General features: G+C 43.9%; 1 protein-coding gene and 1 long non-coding RNA gene across 13 annotated transcripts in view; one reads left to right on the plus strand and one right to left on the minus strand.

The window, feature by feature from the left end:
* Ptprt (protein tyrosine phosphatase receptor type T) overlaps positions 1 to 18,993 on the plus strand; it is a 1,119,809-nt gene that overhangs the window by 430,808 nt on the left and 670,008 nt on the right. The window lies entirely within an intron of this gene.
* On the minus strand, positions 705 to 3,890 carry LOC110290359 (uncharacterized). Its single transcript, XR_002377427.2, has 2 exons — positions 3,585 to 3,890; positions 705 to 2,357 (listed from the first exon to the last, which is right to left on the minus strand). It is a non-coding gene; the product is annotated as an uncharacterized LOC110290359 (long non-coding RNA).

Genomic DNA, 18,993 nt, shown 5'->3' on the forward strand with positions numbered 1-18,993 from the left:
CATTTGAAGGAAAATGCAGACTAACTCTCCAAGGCTGAGATCTATGGAAATTTCCTAGTAAGACTCAAACTCATACAGATGGCTAGATAACCATCATTTGAGTCTGCAGCATAGCTCCTTGAAACAGTATTCCACCTAAGTCTGGAAGAGAACAAGGAGACCAGCCCCTGTGACCAAGGACTACATTTCCCAGGCTGCCTCACTTTCATTAGGGCCCTGCATATCAAAGGAACATCCATTTAAGAGCTGCATGTCCTCTCATGATCAATCAGTTTAAACATAGGATCACTGGTTTCCACCTTCACTCTTGAGACTTTGTCTGGGTGATGATAAGCCCAAGCTTCCGAGAGATGATGGAGTCAAGTACTCAAGAAGCCTAGTTCCATGAATCACTTTCTGAAGAAGTGTCTGCTGAGCAGGGCTATTATTTAATCAGTAAAAACTAGTGTGTGTGTGTGTTCAGCTACAATGCTTTAGGGATTATTTGTTACAATAGCTAACAGTATCCTAATTAATACAAGTTGGATCAAAAAAAGTCATTAATGATGCCCCTAGGCTTAACCTCTTTAACCAAATATTTCTAGCCTATTCAGAAACAGATGGTAAGATGCATCTTCCCCTAGCCACTGACACTGGACTCAAGTTCAAGCTAGATACAACTAAAAAGCTGGACAAAAAAAATTTTTTTTTTTGGCAGGGGGATGTCGAATTTTTAATTGCTTTATTGCAACCAGTGTTTATTGATGCCTCCATTCCCTCACTGTAGGTTAATTCACTTCTAAAACTTGCAGCATCTCCCCTGACCATTCTTCTTAACTGAGGTTGCTTTCTTCTGCCCACGGTGTACACATAGTGATATCAGATGCAGATTTGATTTTTATACATGGGAAATGGGGGGTCCAGGGGGGGATACAAATTCAAGGACATGAAGACAAATACTATATCTTTATATGAGTGACAGGGGTTAGGGATAGCATTGGCTATTATCCATGAAGCTCAGGAATCATGGGGCTTAGGTAGAGATTGACCTGATGGGATATGTTGTTAGCTCAGCCAGAAGTCAAGATACTACATTAAAATTCCAAGAACTAATGGTTTATGCATGGGGCAGGGCCTGATACATTAGTTAGAACGTCCAACTGGTCACATAAGCTGTCCTTGTGCCGGAACTCAACCAATATTCCCATTCTTCAGCCCAGGCTGACTAGCCTACCAGTGGATCCCAGTGACTCCATGGGGTGTGCAATGGTGGGGAGAGGAACTAGAGTCAAATGCTTTACATTTCTTGCTACCAACAACTTAGCAATGATTCCTATGATGTAACTGGCAACACGTGGACATATCAGCAACACAAAACTAGAGCAGTCAGTAGGAGGCAGATGCCACAAAGCAAGCATCCAGCAACTTGGGTGACCCTGATGGCTTGCCCATCAGAGAGGTTGCTTGTACTAGTGTGACATTATTCTGTCTCCTGCCCAAGGTATGCTCATTCTCATCCAGGGAGCTTCGAACCTGTGCATAGAGGAGGGTTATCTGAGAAGAGATGCAACTCTCATCGTGTGGTCGAGTAGGCATGGATAACAGTTTCTCAGGTCCTCAGTTGGGGAGCTGGATTAAAATGGTAAGCTTCACTTATTCTTTGTCTTTCTTGAACAACAGAATGTACTCCTAAAACCAGTACAAGAAACAAATGGCACAGCTCTGTGGAATTGCAGGCTCTTGGAATAGTATAAAATGCATGCTTCTTTGCCACCTGGGCAGGTAGATTTCTTTGCTTCTTTATTTCTTTAACGCCTTCTTCTCTCTCTTCCTCCACCCCTCAGGTCTTGCAATCTTCCCCCCACCCCATTTTATGCTTTCCTAAGCTTGGTAGAAAAGGGAGCTAGGATTTGGCTCCCTCTCTTTTTACAATGAAATGTGCTAGTGCCAAGCCTTTCATTATTAATCAGAGTGGCATGCCTGTTGCTTCTATGTGTATCCAGGGGCAGATGTGACTCACTTTCCACCCAGTAACTGGATTGTGTTTCTTTCTGATGGTATGCAGCCTGGTGTCAGGGAGCAGGCAGTTGCTGGCAGAGCAGCTGATCTCTTGTTCTCAGCAAGGGAGAGCTTCCTGCTCAAGTTAAGCAGCACCAGCAGCAGAATGAAGTCTGCACTTTGCTCCTCTGATCTTGTACACACATGAGCACGAGCTGCCAGGCCTGGGAGACAGGACTGTAGCTTTCTATGTCTTGCAAGCATGAGTACATGCTGTTTGTATTGGGAAGATGGAGGCTACTCTTTTGTCACCAGATGGGCTGTTTCGGTCCTTGCTCTTACTGTCTGGATAATGTCTGTGAGTTTCCCAGTTTCTCCATCTGTAAAGAGAGAATGATGTTATCTCAACTGTCCTGAAGAAGTGTGGGAATCACTTTTTACTAGCTAAGGAAATTCAGAGACTCCTCTGGCAGCATCCTCTGTTCATTGTGCCGTTAATATGTTTTTTTTTTTTCCTCTTGCATAGGCAAGTAGGCCTTCGAAGATCCCTGTCTGTATTTAGGTAAGGCTACAACAATGTATGGTCATGTGCCATACTTTCCTCTTAAACCAAATATCAGAAAGGTCCTTCATTCATGACCTCTATTTCATCACTTCTTCTGTAGGCAAGCCATAGAGACAGAAGTTGGGATGCTGAGTTCTGTCTAAGCTGACCATCACAGCTCTCCATGGTACAACTGCAATGAACTTGACAGTGAATGAGCAACAACTGAACCAAACATGGCTCATCCGATTCCCAAGAATGGTGCAGATGGGACTACCACAGGGATGGCTTTGACCCTTGCCCCAGCCTTGTGTATCTCAGGGTTTGAGTAACCGATTCTAGTCTCCTTTACAGTAGATACACAGGTATCTGTGGCATCGAAAGAGCTTCTGTCCCTGCTTCCCATGCTGTGGAAGCCTAACAGTGAATCTGAATTCAGGGAAGGGGACAGGCAGGTGCTTTGCTTCTGTCCTCAGCTGTTGGTGACCTTTCTCATTCCTGTGACAGTGTACCTGACAAATAGCTTCAGGGGAGAGAGGTTTGTTTTGCCTTGTTCACAGTCCATCATGGCAGAGAAAGCTATGGTGGCTCAAGTGGCTCAGTCCATGGTGATGTGAGTTGCATCTCCCTCGCATCCATGGCAACAGATATAAAACAAAGAGCTCAGGTTGGAAGTGAGACTGCCCTGTAAACAAGACCTGCCTCTTGTGTCCCTGGCACTGCACCCTGGTAGACAATTTCTTCTAGCTAGGCCCTACCTTCTAAAGATCTCACAATCATCCAATACAGCTGTGCCGGATGGGGATCAGCTGTTCAAAAGGGAGCTTGTAGAAGCCATTTGACACTCAGGCCCTAACACTTGGCATAGAGGCTGGCTGCCAGGGTGGCTGTTCTTTCTCTCTGGGTTCACCTCCCTTGGACACATTTGCACTCATTTTTTTTCTGTGAGTCTCCCTCTTCTGGACTGATCACCCACTTTTGTCTATCACCAGTTTTTTGTTTGTTTGTTTTGTTTTTCCTTTTGTTCAACTTACACTGTTATTATGTGACCCACCATACTTACAGGCCTGGAGACAAGGGTGGTTCTCCCAGGTATCTTCCCATCTTTTTGCTGAGTCCTGGTCTCTGCTGACATTATTCCCTAACTTTTGCAATAAGCAGAGATGGTGTAAAATGCAGGTCCTTCCTTTCATACCTTGAGCTGCATCCAGCAGTTGGCTGTGCCTTGTGTCTCTATAGGCTCTGCCTTCATGGTCTCAGCCCAGGCTGCTACTTTTCCACTCTCTTCATTCTGACATGACTGGACACTTCTGACTGACTCTAGTTCCCTTATTTCACTGATGATTGGTCCCACTGTCTCTGGAAACCATGGACTCTGCCCTGTGGTTACACTAATGTCTGCCTTTGTATGTTGCGGCCCATGCCAGGAGCTCCTTTCCAAAGTTAATCTGCAACCAGAGAGTCCACCAGAAGTTCTTCTGGTTGTTAAGGGTGGGGATTAGCTTTCTTTTATATTTTAGTATATTTTGGGAACTTCTATTCCTATGGCTGCATCTTTCTTTCATTTCTATTCTTGGTGATCTCAATTAGTTCTCTTGCCTTATACTTCCTTTCTATGCTCCACCATCACATTTGGAACTCAGTTCCATTTCCTTCTGTCTTTCTTTCTCCAAAACACACACACACACACACACCACACACACACACACTTTTGTATTTTACTAAACTTTCAAAGATAAGGCAATGAGAGAAGTGTACAGCAGAGAAATATCAAGGGCGTGAATAGTTAACAAAGAGTCCTTGCTTTGACAGGTGCCTCAGCCACTGTCCACTGTCTGAGTTTTCTTTCAATTGCTGTGGTAAAGCATAATTCCACAAAGCAGCTTGGGGAGGAACAGGTTTATTTGTCTTACATTTCCCAATCACAGTCCATCATGGAAGGAAATTAGCTCGGAAACTCAAGGCAGGAACCTGGAGGTAGGAACTGGAGCAGAGGTCATGGAGGAACATGGAGGCTTGGTCCTCAAGGCTTGCACAGCCTGCTTTCTTACATTACCCAGGACCACCACTGGGGTGGCATCACCCACAATGGGTGGGACACTTCCACATCATTCACTAATTAAGAAAATGGAACACAGGCTTTGCCCATAGTACCATCTGGTAGGGGCATTTTCTCAATTGAAGTCCCCTTTTCCCAAGTGACCCTAGTTTGTATCAAGGTGGCATACAACTATGTAACACGTGCACCCCAGCAGCAAGAGCTAGGTGGCCCATACAGGCCTCCTGCTGTGCTGCTGTGGCTCTACCCCCACCTCCCCGCTTTCCTCAGAGGCTCCCAGGCAGAGCAGTCTGGCAGCAGAGAGTTGCCTTGGGCCCTGTTTGCACAGCTCATTTGTGCCAGCCTCACTTGCCAGTTCCTCCCTCTGGCTTTGGATTAATTCCCTCTGGCAGAGGCACGGCTCTCCCCTGCCTTTCCTTTGCATCTCAGAAACAGAACCCTATCTCATTGCCAGGATGAGTCCACCCAAGCCTCCATCCCTCGTACCTCCTGGATTTGCCCAACTCTGCCCACACTCTCATTTTCATCCTGCCAAAGTAACAGGGCTGGGGCTAGAATGCCTGAACATGATGGTAGGATGGGAAACCACCCTGTCTGCATCTTCAGTGTGAGGGACAGCATCCCAAGTCTAGCCGAATGGAGACACAGAGGTCATGGCGTAGACCACTAGGCTACCTGGACAATGAAGTGGCTTCTCAGATAGAGTTACTTTCTAGATGGAGTTGCTTCCAAATTTCATTTCAAGGCTCTAGTGCTAGACCTGAGACTTCCTATTCTTTCTCCATTTATGGCTCTGTTCCTCATTGATGCTCCCCTCATATGTGCTAGGGCAGGTAGAGTTGGGACAGTTCAGTGTCTATACTTTCTACTTATTGACCTCAAAGCTAAGAAAGCTTATGTCTGTTCATGTCAGAACATCAGTCTTAGCAGAAGTTCTTGTCCATTGTGCCTGGGATGAGCATCTCAGATTAGCACAGCCATTCTGCCCTATTGGCCAGGGTTTTGTAGCCAAGTCTGTGCTAGGAGTTGAGGGATTCAGGTTGTCTAAGAAGGTAAAAATGGGATACAGGCGCTCTTTTCTCCACAGAAAAACAGGAGGGGGCAGCTGTAGGAGGCTGCAGCGGTATTGTGGAAGGAAGTTTTCCCTGGGAAAAGACAACCATGGGAAAAAAATGAGAACAGATAGATAGTTGGGAATTTTTGTGAGTTGTGTCCCCTGTACTCAAAATTAAATACTTTTAGAAATAATCTGTGTTACATTTCTGCTGTAACAAGTTTCACAAGTTTGGCTCTTATGGTAGGCCATTTTAGAACTGAATGTGTTTATTTTTAATTTCACTTATTGATTGATTGATTGATTGATTGATTGATGTGTGTGTGTGTGTGTGTGTTCACGAGCTTGTAAGCTTAGTGAAAAATCTCCTTTTCTCACTGAATTATCCCACTGCCCACACGGGATGTGTTTAGCACTAAGTTTTATGTTCCTGTCCTCTTGTAAGAGTCTTAATCCTGGTCTCTTCTGGCTTATGCCAGGGTAGAGGGGAATAACTTACAGAGATAAAGAACTTTTCTCTCTCCAGAGCATGTGGCTTGTAGACAAGGACTGTTTACATATAGTCTGCGACCTAAAAGCAAGCTATGGGATGTCCCCTACTTAAATCCCAGCTCTGCCCCCTAGTGTTTGTGCTGGGGCCTCTCCCCATCACTCTGCAACCCCCTTGTCATGTCTGCAAGGTGCAATGAGAGTGTCATCTTTGGTTAGTCATAAGAAATGTCTGAGATGACATGGCCACAATGATATCTCAGCTCACCATTGTTTGGCCTCATCCCACAGGTGGGGCTTATTGAATCTGAGCACACCTGCCGGCAACTTCCGTTTGTGACCTCTAGGACTCATGTGCACTCATGTACTGGGTTTTTCTCTGCCTTTCTGTGGCTAGGCATCTCTGAGCCGCCAAGCATGGGGCTGGCGTTATGGGCAAGTCTTCTTGGCTTGTGGGCCAATTGATTTCATTTCCATCTCTAGCACCATAGACTTCTCTCTGTGTGTTTCTGGGTGCAGATGTCCCTCTGCTTGCAATGAATATAGTCATTGAATTTGGTCCCTTCTGTCTCCTTCGCTGCATGCCTTCCACAGAGACGACTTCCAAATAAGGCCTTGTTCATAGAGACCCCAGGGAGTAGAATTCAAACATCTCTTCTTTCGGGGGCACAATTCAACTCCTGGCACATATATGTTTTATTGATTTAAAACCCCTCTCCGAGATGCTTGTGAATTATTCTTGTGTGCCTTAGCATCTGTAGAATACAGACACCTTTTCATAATATGAAATGCCAGTGTATGCCTTCCCAGGTGTGTGCAGAGGCTACAGAGCATCTTGGAGGTGTGAACTGTCAGCAGTGTAATTGCCTGTGCCTGGAGACTAGTTCTTTACTTCTTTCCCCTCTCACTCTTAGGTCTTGTCTTCCTTCAGCTCTATTGGATTCTGTCTGTGCCTTGCTGTCAGGCAGAGCTGAACTCTTCTTAATAGTGACCCCCACGGCAGGGAGACCATCCATAGATTGGGCCTTGTGTCTCTCCAGCTATAGTTCTCAGGAACCTTTCCCAGGGGCTCCCTTTCACAGCCAGGCTGACTTTAGTCCTCCTCCTTGCCACTGCTAGATAGTGACATTGCTTCTCACAGGGCCTAGCTTTGGGCTACTTCTTGGCTTTTTGAGGATGCCTGATCCATCCTTGTCATCCAAGATGATCTCTGTCATCTGCACATTGTGTTGCTAATGCATCAAGTTCCTTAAATTATGGGTTCAACAAGGAGAGGCGGTTTGGTTGGTTCTGTGTTTCCTCATTATCCATTCCTTGTGCTGGACACACTGAGAATACTCAGAGGATAAATGCTGTATAAATGCAAGATGTGGGGACTAGAGATATTATTGCTCAGTCACTAAAATGCTTCCTGCACAAGCATGTGGATCTATGTTCAAGTCCTATTACCCATGAATAACCTGGGCACTGTAGTGTGGGCCTATACACCTAGCACTGGAAAGTCAGAGGCTAGCTAGCTAGCCAAATCAGTTATCTTTAGCATCAGAGAGATTCCCTGCCTCAAAAAATAAATTGGAGGGAGATTGAAGGAGACACCTGGTGTCATCCACATGAGTAAGCACAAACATGCACACCTATCTATAGCCATATGCACACAGACATTTATACACACACACACACACATCGACAAAAGTAAAGACAAGATGGTTGTGTGTCACTGTCTGTGTTTTGGAGAAGGCAGGCAAAACTTGCCATGGTACTTTTTTTTTTCAAACCTGTACATAATCCACTCCAGCTAAAAGCCAGCCACAGGAATTATAGTCAGCCTCCCAGGCTTTGCTCTAGAAAACCCTTCCCTGGCACAGTCCAACACAGACACTCTGCGTCCAGAGAGGAATTCCTCCTGGCAGCCGTCCCCTCCATTACAAGCTATATGTGCACCCAGATCTCCAGCTATCTGCCAGAAACCTGTGCTAAGACCCTGGCTGCGTCCAGTTTGTCTCTTCTTCTGCAAGATGTCTATCTCTAGCGAGAACACTATTGGTGGATGCTCTCTTAAAATGAAATGGTTCTTCCATGTGTGAGACTTGGCCTGGATGCTCTGAATAACTCGAAGTTTTGATACCCACTTCCTAGTAAGGAAACCATAGAGCCATGGTTAAGGATACACAGTTAAAGCTGTGGGAGTTGGCGACATGAGTGGATTCACTATCTAGAGGAAGTGCACACCACACTCATAGCCACTTGGATGGGGCTAGCCCCCACAGCTGCCAGGGCATGTCTAAGACTGGCCTGGCTTCCACCCATTCCCTTGGAGACACTAGCACCAAGAGCTGCAAGCTACTACAGTCACCTAATCCCAGGAAACTTCTGTTCTAATTGCTCTTTTCAAGTGGTATGCTTGTAGTTCCCTGGGGAGGGGAGGGGGAGGGACACATAGTGTTTGTAGCAACTGCTAATGACAGGGCTACTGAAAAAAGACTGTCTATTTTTAGAGTGAGGCTTCAGCCTAAAAGAAATAAAAATAAACACACAGAAGATTTATTTTATTTTATTTATTTATTTTAGAAAAAGTATGTTGAAATAAATCAATTCCACCTCAAAATTTCTCTTTCCTGGTGATGATGGAATGGGGATTTATCTGGGGATGAAGGTCAAGATATATGCGGTTGAGTTGTGGCTTGGCTGTAGACTGATAGTGCCAAGAGATGGCACTTCTTCTATGGATCTTGAGGGCAGCTTGGATGGGACCAGGCATGGCCTAAGTCTTTTCCTTCCTATAATCTAATTGGCTTCATGGGCTCCAGAGTCAGCTTTATCCAGCCAAGATGCCCGTGTTTTCCTGGGGACTGTTCCCAAGATTGCCCCTTAAGTTTATGCCTCAGCATTTAGATCTTTCTGAGTCACAATAAATCCTTAGCAAATACCTTGACTAATGATGACAATCAACATAATGTCTGTGGATGAGACCCAACAGTTACTGAGATACTATTGTCTGCCCAGTCTTTGCTGGGTACTTGGGGAACACTTCTGTTTTGGCTCTGCAGAAGTTTTCTCCCTCGATCCCACCCCAGAGGTAGAGAACATATCTTATTTGATTTTGACAAAGGCCAGATGGCTTGGGCCTTAGACTCAAGGCTTCTCTGTGGCAGAGGGTTCCCAGAAAAACTTTTAGCTGCTGTCAGATGTTTCTGCTCCCTGCTTCACCTACTGTGCACACTTAGAAGAAACAAGTGTCAGCTGATCCTTCAGCCCAGTTCCTGGAAGGGGCAGATGGAAAAGCTTTTAAACCAATCTGGACCCAACCTTGGCTATGCCTAGCTAAGCTGTAACTGATCCATAGACCTGAAAGCAAGAACTGAGGGCCCATGTCCATTATTTAGATTTCTGATTGCTTCTGTAGCAAAAGCTGACTAATAGAGTACTTTAAAAGAAAGGTATTGGACATGGGGAGATGAGTCAGTGGATAAAGCACTCGTAAGTATGAGGACCTGAGTTCAGGTGTCCAGAATCTACATAAATCTGTATGCAATATGCAATGATGGGCAGTTCCATAGTCCCAGTACTCCTGTAAAGAGACAAGGTGAAAGGTGAGAACTGATACCCAAGGTTGTCCTCTGACTTTCACACCATAGCACATGCATACCTGGACATGCACACACACACACACACACACACACACACACACACACACACACACAGACACACACACACACATTTTTTAGATTAAAAGAATTAGATAACTTTCATAATAATTATTATATTATTTCTTAATATCATACTATGAAATATATTTCATAATGTATTTTATATTATATTACTATGAAATATTATTTCATAATAAATATTATTACCACCTCATTATAAACCATGAGGTTGTGTTAAATCTTCTTGTAGATCTTGCCAAGTTCTGACCTTCTCAACCTGGCAAATCTACATCCATAGTGTTCTGTGGGGTTGTGGTCTATAGGCTTTGTGAGTACCATCTGGGCTGCAATATTACAAGTGATGCTGTTGGAGACATTCTGGAGCATGAAGAGGCTCTATTTCCTGTCTTCCTACTGGTGCATGGAAGAGCTAAATTTAGTTTTCCAGTCCTGCACTTTACAGAGAAGACCTAGCTTTTGGAAGTCCCATCTGCAGAATTGCCAATGACAACCTTCCACACGATTTACTGCCCCAGAGGCCCATAAGGACCACAGTCCCAGAGTCTTGTAGCTCAACTATTGGGATGGCTTCTCAGGACCTTGGGACCTGCTGAGGCTGTGTCTGAAGTCAGATTTCTGGGCCCTATTGGCTGCATTCATAGTAACTAAAAGACAGTCTGACACCAAAGGGCTCATTTACATAATTTCATCCCAGACTTAGCATTCTTTTTCTACTGATTAAATATGTTCTATGAGAGCAACATAGAGTGTATCCTGTCTGCTCCTTCCTCCCTCCCTCTTTTATCTCCCCATCCTTCTGTAATCTCTCCCTCCTTTCCATAGGTCCATTTCCTATAGTCATATAATATTTGTTGTTGTTGTTTTGTTCTGTAACCCATTAGTTATAGCCAGATCTATATTTGTGGCCACAGGTTTAAAATTAGCCTTTGGATCCTGATGGGCTTATCATTTGGTACCCAGTTGAAGGCAATAACTATCCCTTCCCCAGAACCCATAGGTTGCCAATAGTTCAGCAAGGAAAGTTAGGGCCCCATGAACCCTTCCTCAATTCATGATTGGATGTTGCTTGGCCCAGTCTTCTGAAGGTCCAGTTCAGGTAACTAGGGCTGCTGTGAGATTGTTTGCAATGGCTAGACCATGCCCTGAAGAGTGTTTTGCAGTCCTTCCAGCTCTACATTCTTTCTTCTTACTCCTCTGCTATATTTTCTGCCTTAAAATAGGTGGTATTATCATTTGTTCTAAGTATTTTGATCAACAACAATGATCTAACTGTTCATGCTTTGACCCATAGATGAACCCTGCTCTCATCCTTAATCAGAGTAGCTCCTCCTTGCAGCAAAAACAGACCTAGCATTCTTATGGACCTGTGACCTAATCATGTGCAGATTTGGGGTCTGGCTACCACCCAGGACTCCTGAGGTCTCCTCTGGACCTGGGAGAAGAATCTGTCCACTGCTACCTCAGAGACCATGTCCTGTCCTTGTCACCTCACAGCAAGCATGTGGCTGTGGCCTGAATTCCTATTCCAACTTCACCCCCTGCAGTCTCGTTTCTCCCCAGATCTAAGTTCTGCTGTGTTAACTGCTCAGAGGGCTGGCTTGGAAGATAGTTCATTCAGTATAACTGCTTGAATTACATACAAGCATGGGGACCTAAACTCAACCCTCCAGTGTCCCTGTAAAAGGATCTGGATGGAGACATTTGAATCCCTGGGGCTTGCTAACTAGACAGTCTAGCCTAATTAGGAGGCCTCTAGACAATCAGAAATCTCTGTTTCTAAGTAAATAGCCAAACACCAAAACAACAACAAAGCCCCACAAAAGAACAATGTAGATAGTACTTTCTGAGAAATGACACCCAAGATTTTACTCTGGCCTCTGTGCGTGCATGCACACACACACACACACACACACACACACCACACACACACACACACACACACACACACACACACACACACACACACAAGAGAGAGAGAGAGAGAGAGAGAGAGAGAGAGAGAGAGAGAGAGAGAGAGAGAACGAACATAGAGGAACACAGAGGACCATGTGGAAGAATATAATCGTGCTGCTTGTGAAGTGAAGACCTGTGCGCTGATAAACCCAGAAGGTTTTCCTTAGAAGTCAGCAGCCTCCATTGGCAGCAAGGGCAGTTGATGGAGCCACAGAAGAAAAAAACATATTGTATTGATTTCAAAAAAGCAACCAAAGTGAGAGTTCAAAATGCCTTCTGGAAAGCAGGCAGCCCTTGGCTCTGGTGAGGTGCTAATGAGCTCCCCAGCCAACTCCAGCCGACCTGCATCTTCTCAGAGAAAGACCCAGGGCCCAGCATCAAGAGGGCACCAGAGAGAGGGCTATAGAGGCCATGAATGCAGAGAGGCATCCTGGGCTCCTACCTCCCCCATGCTCTGAAGTCTTTTGTTTCTTTTTCTTTTATCTTCACAAGAGGAAGCAAAGAGCCAGCATGCGGTGGGAATTCCTCCCTGTATCCTGTTCTGATCTGTTTGCTTGTATAAATGAGCTCATGTTTCAGAAGAGAGTGGGCCTGCTCCTGGGAAGGAGCAGAAACTGGAGGATTTGCTTATTCCTCTCCTGTGGTCCTTGCTACTTCCAGCATCCCGAGGCGAGATATCTTTTCCATGTAGATATCAAGATACACAGGTCAGGACATGGAACACAAATGCCACCTCTGGCAGAAGTGAGCACGCCCACTCTATGCCGGGGCAGGCACCTGCTTTAAAGCGACGCTTCATCCTCAACTCCAGATACGAGATTTCATTGTCTGACTTCCATGTGACCTGTGCATCTTGATAGCTTACCTTTCTTGGATTTCCATAGTAAGATAGGTACTTGGAGCTCTGTGCAACCTGTAACACTCACTCATCTGTCGCGCAGATGTCAGAGGCTCCAGACTGCTGGAAGGGTGTGGGGTCTGTCCCTGTTCATTGTAATGTGAGCACCTACTTTTCTTTATTCACCTTGCATGTTGTAATTGATTTATTTTTTTTTAAATTTTGCATGATATATTTCGCCAGCACATAGTTAAAGTCTTACACCCGAGGCAGATATTTCTGCCAAGACCCCCTAAACATAGTACTTTAAGTCATAGGAATCTACTCCCAACTCTGAGGCACAAGAAACTGACCAGACCACTAAACACTCAGTGGAGCTAAGACTAATGTTTGTTTTTGTTTTGGTTTGGTTTGGTTTGGTTTGGTTTTTCGAGACAGTGTTTCTCTGGAACTCACTTTGTAGAACAGGCTGGCCTTGAACTCAGAAATCTGCCTGCCTCTGCCTCCCAAGTGCTGGGATTAAAGGTGTGTGCCACCACGCCCAGCCATGATTCATCTTTAGATGCTCTACTTTCTCTCTGCGCTCTGTGTCCCTTCACCTTCCTCTCACCATCATACTGCAAAGCTCAGTTTAGCTTCAACCTGCCCTCTGTAGATTTGTTGTCTTCACAAGCAGATGAGATCTTTCCCTATTCTGAGCTTTTCCACAATACCCTATTTAAATTATATATTAGGTGTTACTTATGTCTTCAAGTATTTATTGAGTAGCTACTATATGCCCAGCTACCCAGAGATGCAGAGATAATAGGTGAGGTAACCACATATACCATACCCCGAAACTATCAGTAGAACTTTTGCCATGATGGGAAATGGTCTAGGTTTATGGTGTATGAGAGCAGTCATGTATGGATAATGAGTATTTTTAATGTGGTTATGAGTAAGGAATTTTATTTTAAACTTCATATGCTTTCAATTAAAATTGTTTAAGCAGTCATGTCTGTTCTTTAGGAGTCAATAGGCTCTGAAAGTATTAACTGACTGACCAGAATAGTGTTACAAATTGTGGGAACCAAACAGAGCGAGCAATGGGAAGAATGACTTTGGACATGAGAGTCTTCTTAGAGGAAGTATCAGGAGATCAAAGATGTCAGGAGCTGTGGGGGGAGCAGGAAGCCAACCATAAAGGGATGAGTGAGTTGGAATTCCCAGGTTGGCATGGCCATGGAGAGTAAAGGAATTGAGGGCATGCAGCATGACTAAAGAAGGTGGGTATGTGACAGGACCATAGGCTGGAGAAAGCCATAGAATCACATGATTCTTGTCCTTAGAATGGAGACTGATAAGGACGTGCTGGAAATTCTCACACCAGGCAGAGAAGGAGCCAAACATCAGGCCTGTTTGTTGGCTAGCAGCTCTATGCTTCTACAACACACCGTGTCCAAGCTTTGTGGGTTCCTGGTGTTCATACCCAATGCTGAGTCTGGCATCAGCCTCATTTAAATTCCACACCCGTCCCTGTCTCAGGCCTAACTTACTTAGGCTCCTCTAATTTACAGAGCTTCTGTACATGTCAGGCTAGGGGCCTGTCTGCATTTGTCTCTGTGAAAAAGAAATACCACCATCTCTACTGGGGCTATCTCTTCTGGTTGGGCCTCCTTGGTAGTTAAGATTCTAGAAGCATTTAGCACAAGGAAGAACTGCTGTAATGACAAGTGGATCCTTGTTTAACCTTCACTTAATTGAGTGAAGGGACAGACACTGCAAAGACACAAATACAATTTGGGCAATTAGAGTATGTTGAGCCACTGGTACCAGACCAATGTGGAAATCATGCAGCTAGTCCTTGGAATCTCAGAGGAGTCTGGTTGTACCCAGGGAGGCTGTGCTTGCAGGCCACATTGAGATGTTTGTATCATTTTTTTTCAACTTTCCTGTCATTCCCATGAGTGATACTTTCTTTTTAGAACATCCTTGGTAAAAAGAGGTGGAAAGTACCGAGACAGAGGTCCCCTGGGAGCTAACCCTGGGATCTATGCTCTGCTACCTTCTAGAAGTACATGCTGACTAGGTCAGGTTCCTTCTTCGTGACCATGAGGGAAACAGACATGGATTTGTGTGTTTGATTTCATACTTGTCTCATTTTATGCCTCTCTTATCTGTAGAATTGGGATAAGCCTACACACATATCAGGGCCTTTGATACGACTAGATATTGCATGACAGGCCCCTAATCTAATACTCAGCATTTCTTAAGTGTCATAGTCTTCGTTGTTACTGTTGAAACCAATGTTCGTGTCAACTTGGCATAAGAGTGGTCCTGGCAAAATGTTGGGATTCAGTCCTAAGTATATGGTTCAGTTTTGTTTGTTTGTTTTGTAGATATCTATGTTGTGTATTTATTATACATATTTATTTCCACATGTGCAAATATATATATGTATATATATATATATGTATATATATATGTGTATATATATGTGTGTGTGTGTGTGTGTGTGTGTGTGTGTCAACATTGGGCATTGTTTAGTTGCTATCCATTTTTTTTTTTTTTTTTTGAGACAGGTTTTCTCATTGGACCTGGAATCAATGGATTTGACCAGACTAGCTAGACAGCATGTCCCAGGACCTGCTGACCTTCACTCCACTGGAGTTACATGTGTCACTGGCCCCAATTTCCTTCTTTACATGGGTTCTAGGGATTCAAGCTCAGGTCCTCATGCTTTCATAGCAACTACTTTACCTACTGACGCGTGAAGCCTTTAGCACTGATTTTTGATCTGGGAGGAGGCAGCCATATGAAACGTCATTGTATTAGGCATGTTTCTGATGCCTAGATAACATACCATGACCAAAACCAGTTTCTTTTGGCTTATGATTCCAAATGGGTAAGAAGAGTCTATCATAGCTGGAGTCATGATAGCCTGAGAAGCTGAGAGCTCACACTTGGAACCACAAACACGAAGTGGAAAGACTGAAATGGAAGTGGAGTAAGACCTTTAATCTCAAAGCTCACCCCAGTGATGCAAATCCTTCAACAAGGTGGCACCACCTCACCTTCCACAAATAATGCCACTAACACTTGGGTGCCAAGTGTTCAAATATCTGGAACTATATAGGATACTTCTCACTCAATCATATTATCCAAATCATATTATCCAATCGTATTATCCAAAATATCATGAGAGGATCTGCCATCTGGTCTAAGTTCAAACCCTGAGCTGAGAATGAGCGAGTCCCTTAAGTAGTCTCTCACCTTTTAGCCAAGGCCCAACTAGCCTTATTCAATCTACTCATGGTTTATTCCCATTTGCCTACCCAAATCTCTCTCCTCACCAGCCTCAAACCCAAGCTATATGAGTGGGAGAAGGGGCTGCTAGGGTTTTGTCTCCCCATTCTCTTAACTTTGGCTCCTGGGAGGTGTCTTTCTGTCCTTGTATGCAAAGAGAGCTGACGTGGAGTCCCACACATTGCAGTCTGATCTATCCCCATTGTTGGACACACAGCAGGACTCCACAGGCAAATGGGAAAGAAAAGGCTTGATCACTGTTTATTTTCCTTAATTTTCATTGTGCCTCTTTTATTTTTACCCTTGATTATAAGCAACAAAAACGTTCCTTTCCATTTGTCTTTCTCAACCCCCCTTTGCAGCTGTTGGTTTGAATAGCATCCACTAGACTGACCCCACCCCCCAGACTCAGAAAGGAAAAAAATTAACTAAGAGGGAAACAAGAAATACATTTTTAGTTCAGGGCGGGAGCCTCATTTTGCCAATCCTGCATCCTTCTGCGTGACAACCCACCACTTCTAGGGACAAAGAGATTTTTTGTCATCCTGATTGTTTTCTTTAATTCCTTTTTAAATTTGAAGACAAACTTGATTGCTCTATGATCCAGTCTTAGCTTTTATAGAAAAGCCAAAGGACTGGTCAGCTGGTTAAGACTTTGCTTATTCTCATATTGTTTATTTACTCCCTCTGGCCTTCATATTTATTCATTCATCAAACAAGCTTGTATACCTGCTAATTGCCTGTGTTTTTCCAGTGGTTACAGATGCAATTTGCCATAATGAGTGATTGTCTAAGGGCACTCACCGCCTGGCTGAGGAGACTTCTTTGTGAACCAAAGATTGTAAGGAAGGATAAATAGCAAGGCAGTAAGACAATGGTTGTGGTCAGTGCACAGAAATGCTGTCCTATCCCTTCACTCAGCTTCTCATTGACTGTGTAGCCTTTGTTAAGTGAGCTTTTCCTCCATTTGCTTCCCCCTCTGTTATAATTTAGCAATGGTGGGAGTGGCCTCAGAAGAGCCTGGGGATTATATGAGGTATGTCCAAGTGCTTGATGGAACACCTTGTGTAGTAAGTACTATGAACGAATGTGCAAGGCTGTCACTTTTGTTGTTGAGTAATGCAAACATAGATGGTGGCATTCAAAAAATACTGGTTGAGTACTAGACCTCATCACTGATCGATAGCCATCTGCCTAACTTTTTATTATTAAACAGTGACAACCATTGTGTCCTCTGGTGAGGCAGTACCAATTCTTACTGGTTTGAAACCTGCACTCCAACAGGTTTGGCTACTTGTCAGCAATAAGCCAATTAATACTGAATAACAGAGAGAAAAGAAAAGGAGAGAGACAGAGGGAGATGGAGGGAAGGAGGAGGAAGGGATGGAGAGAGAGAGAGAGAGAGAGAGAGAGAGAGAGAGAGAGAGAGAGAGAGAGATTGATTGATTGATTGATTGATTTTTAATGTGATTACATCAGAAAGAAGGTTGTAGAGAGCCATGACTCCCCCTTCTGGATCCTGACGTGAGGGTTTAGTTTAAATAGAAGATAATAGACACACATAACTAAGCAGCCCAGAAAGTCCTTCAGTTTAGGATCTTACCTCCAAGGCCAATTGAGAAGTTGTCTCTATCCAAGAGACAAGTTCCTCTTCTGGCCACTCCCAGGGCTTCAGACTTTATTTTCTTCAGCAGGATATTTCTGGGGAAATTCTAACTCCTGTCAGTCATCTGATAGGCAAAGAGAGAGGAATGGGTATCTCTTTGGAATGTAACCAGGCAGGCTGGTTAGAGTACTCAAGGTTTAGCAGCATTGGCAATGCCTGGCACTTGTTAGAAATAGAAATTCTCTGCCGCACATATTCTTTTTGATTCAGAATCTGAGGTAGGGTCTTGGAATCTGCTGTAAAAACCATCCAGATTATTTGAGTACACACTACAGTTTGAGATGCACATGGTAAGGGGTAAATGATGACAGGAGTCCAGCATGGAATCTGCCCAATATCGGTGCTTGATAGAGGTATTTATAGCTGTTAGCCCTGTAAGAGCAAAACTAACCAGCAGCGAATAACTCTGCCAGGATGCAGCAGCTTCTTGGACGGTTCAATTTGAGCCATCTCCAGGAAGATGATTATAGGTTTTGAAGAAAGAAGAGAACTGAGTGGCGATACCATGTGAGTAGAAGCACAGTGATGTTTGGGGATTATAAAGTGTAGTACTTTTCAAGTATACAATTTCAAGAGAGAAAGATGATTGGAGATATAGTAATGGACATGCATGACTGGGGTCATGAGATCTGACTTCACATCAAGGATATGTGAGCTATGCACCAGAGACAACCAAAGGCTATTAAACAAAAAACACAAAGATCAAATTTTGAATAGGTTGAAGTGTGGTAGTAAAAATATTCAGTGGACAAGTAGAAATGAGACTCTAAAATTGCCAGACTAAAACTGTTACTGAAATCGAGCAGTTACTGGTAGACCAGTTGTTCATTTTGGACACATTCTATCATCTGCCTTTCTATAAGCATATGCTGATAGCTTTAGTGCTCTAGATGTTCAGTATTATTCATATGAGATCAGTGAAGCAACACCTTTACCCTCCCATGGTCTCTAATCTCCTGGGAAATATGACAAGTGTGACATGTTATGTTTAAAAAAGGGTGTAACCCATGTTAATCATCTGACATGCTTTAAATACTATCTCTAATGTAATCACTGCCTTTTTTTTTTTCTTTTTTAAAAATCTGCTAACAAGGTGCTTAGAGTGTCCCACCCAAGCATCATCTTAGGTGTCAGGAAGTTTCAGAGATGTTCTCTAATATCAGGAATGTAGCAAAGAAGATATGATGTAGAGCTTAGGGATTCTTCCCTGATCTGATTGGAGCATGCAGATTATAGGAAAAATCTGGAAGAACACATTGAAGAGTGAAAAGATGGACCCAAAGCTGCCCCAAGTTCAAGACAAAAACAGCCTCCCATTGTGCTGCCAACAGGAAAACGATCTTCAAAGGACATTAAAAAGGTGGATGCTGTTATCTCATGGTATTTTCAGCAAAATGTGAGGCTTCTAGGGGAGGAGTAGGTACCACTCTGAGAAAGGAATTCATGCATTTCTCCTTTGC

This window comes from Mus caroli, unplaced genomic scaffold (assembly GCF_978045245.1).
Source record: "Mus caroli unplaced genomic scaffold, Mus_caroli_1 scaffold_2, whole genome shotgun sequence".
Lineage (NCBI taxonomy): Eukaryota > Metazoa > Chordata > Mammalia > Rodentia > Muridae > Mus > Mus caroli.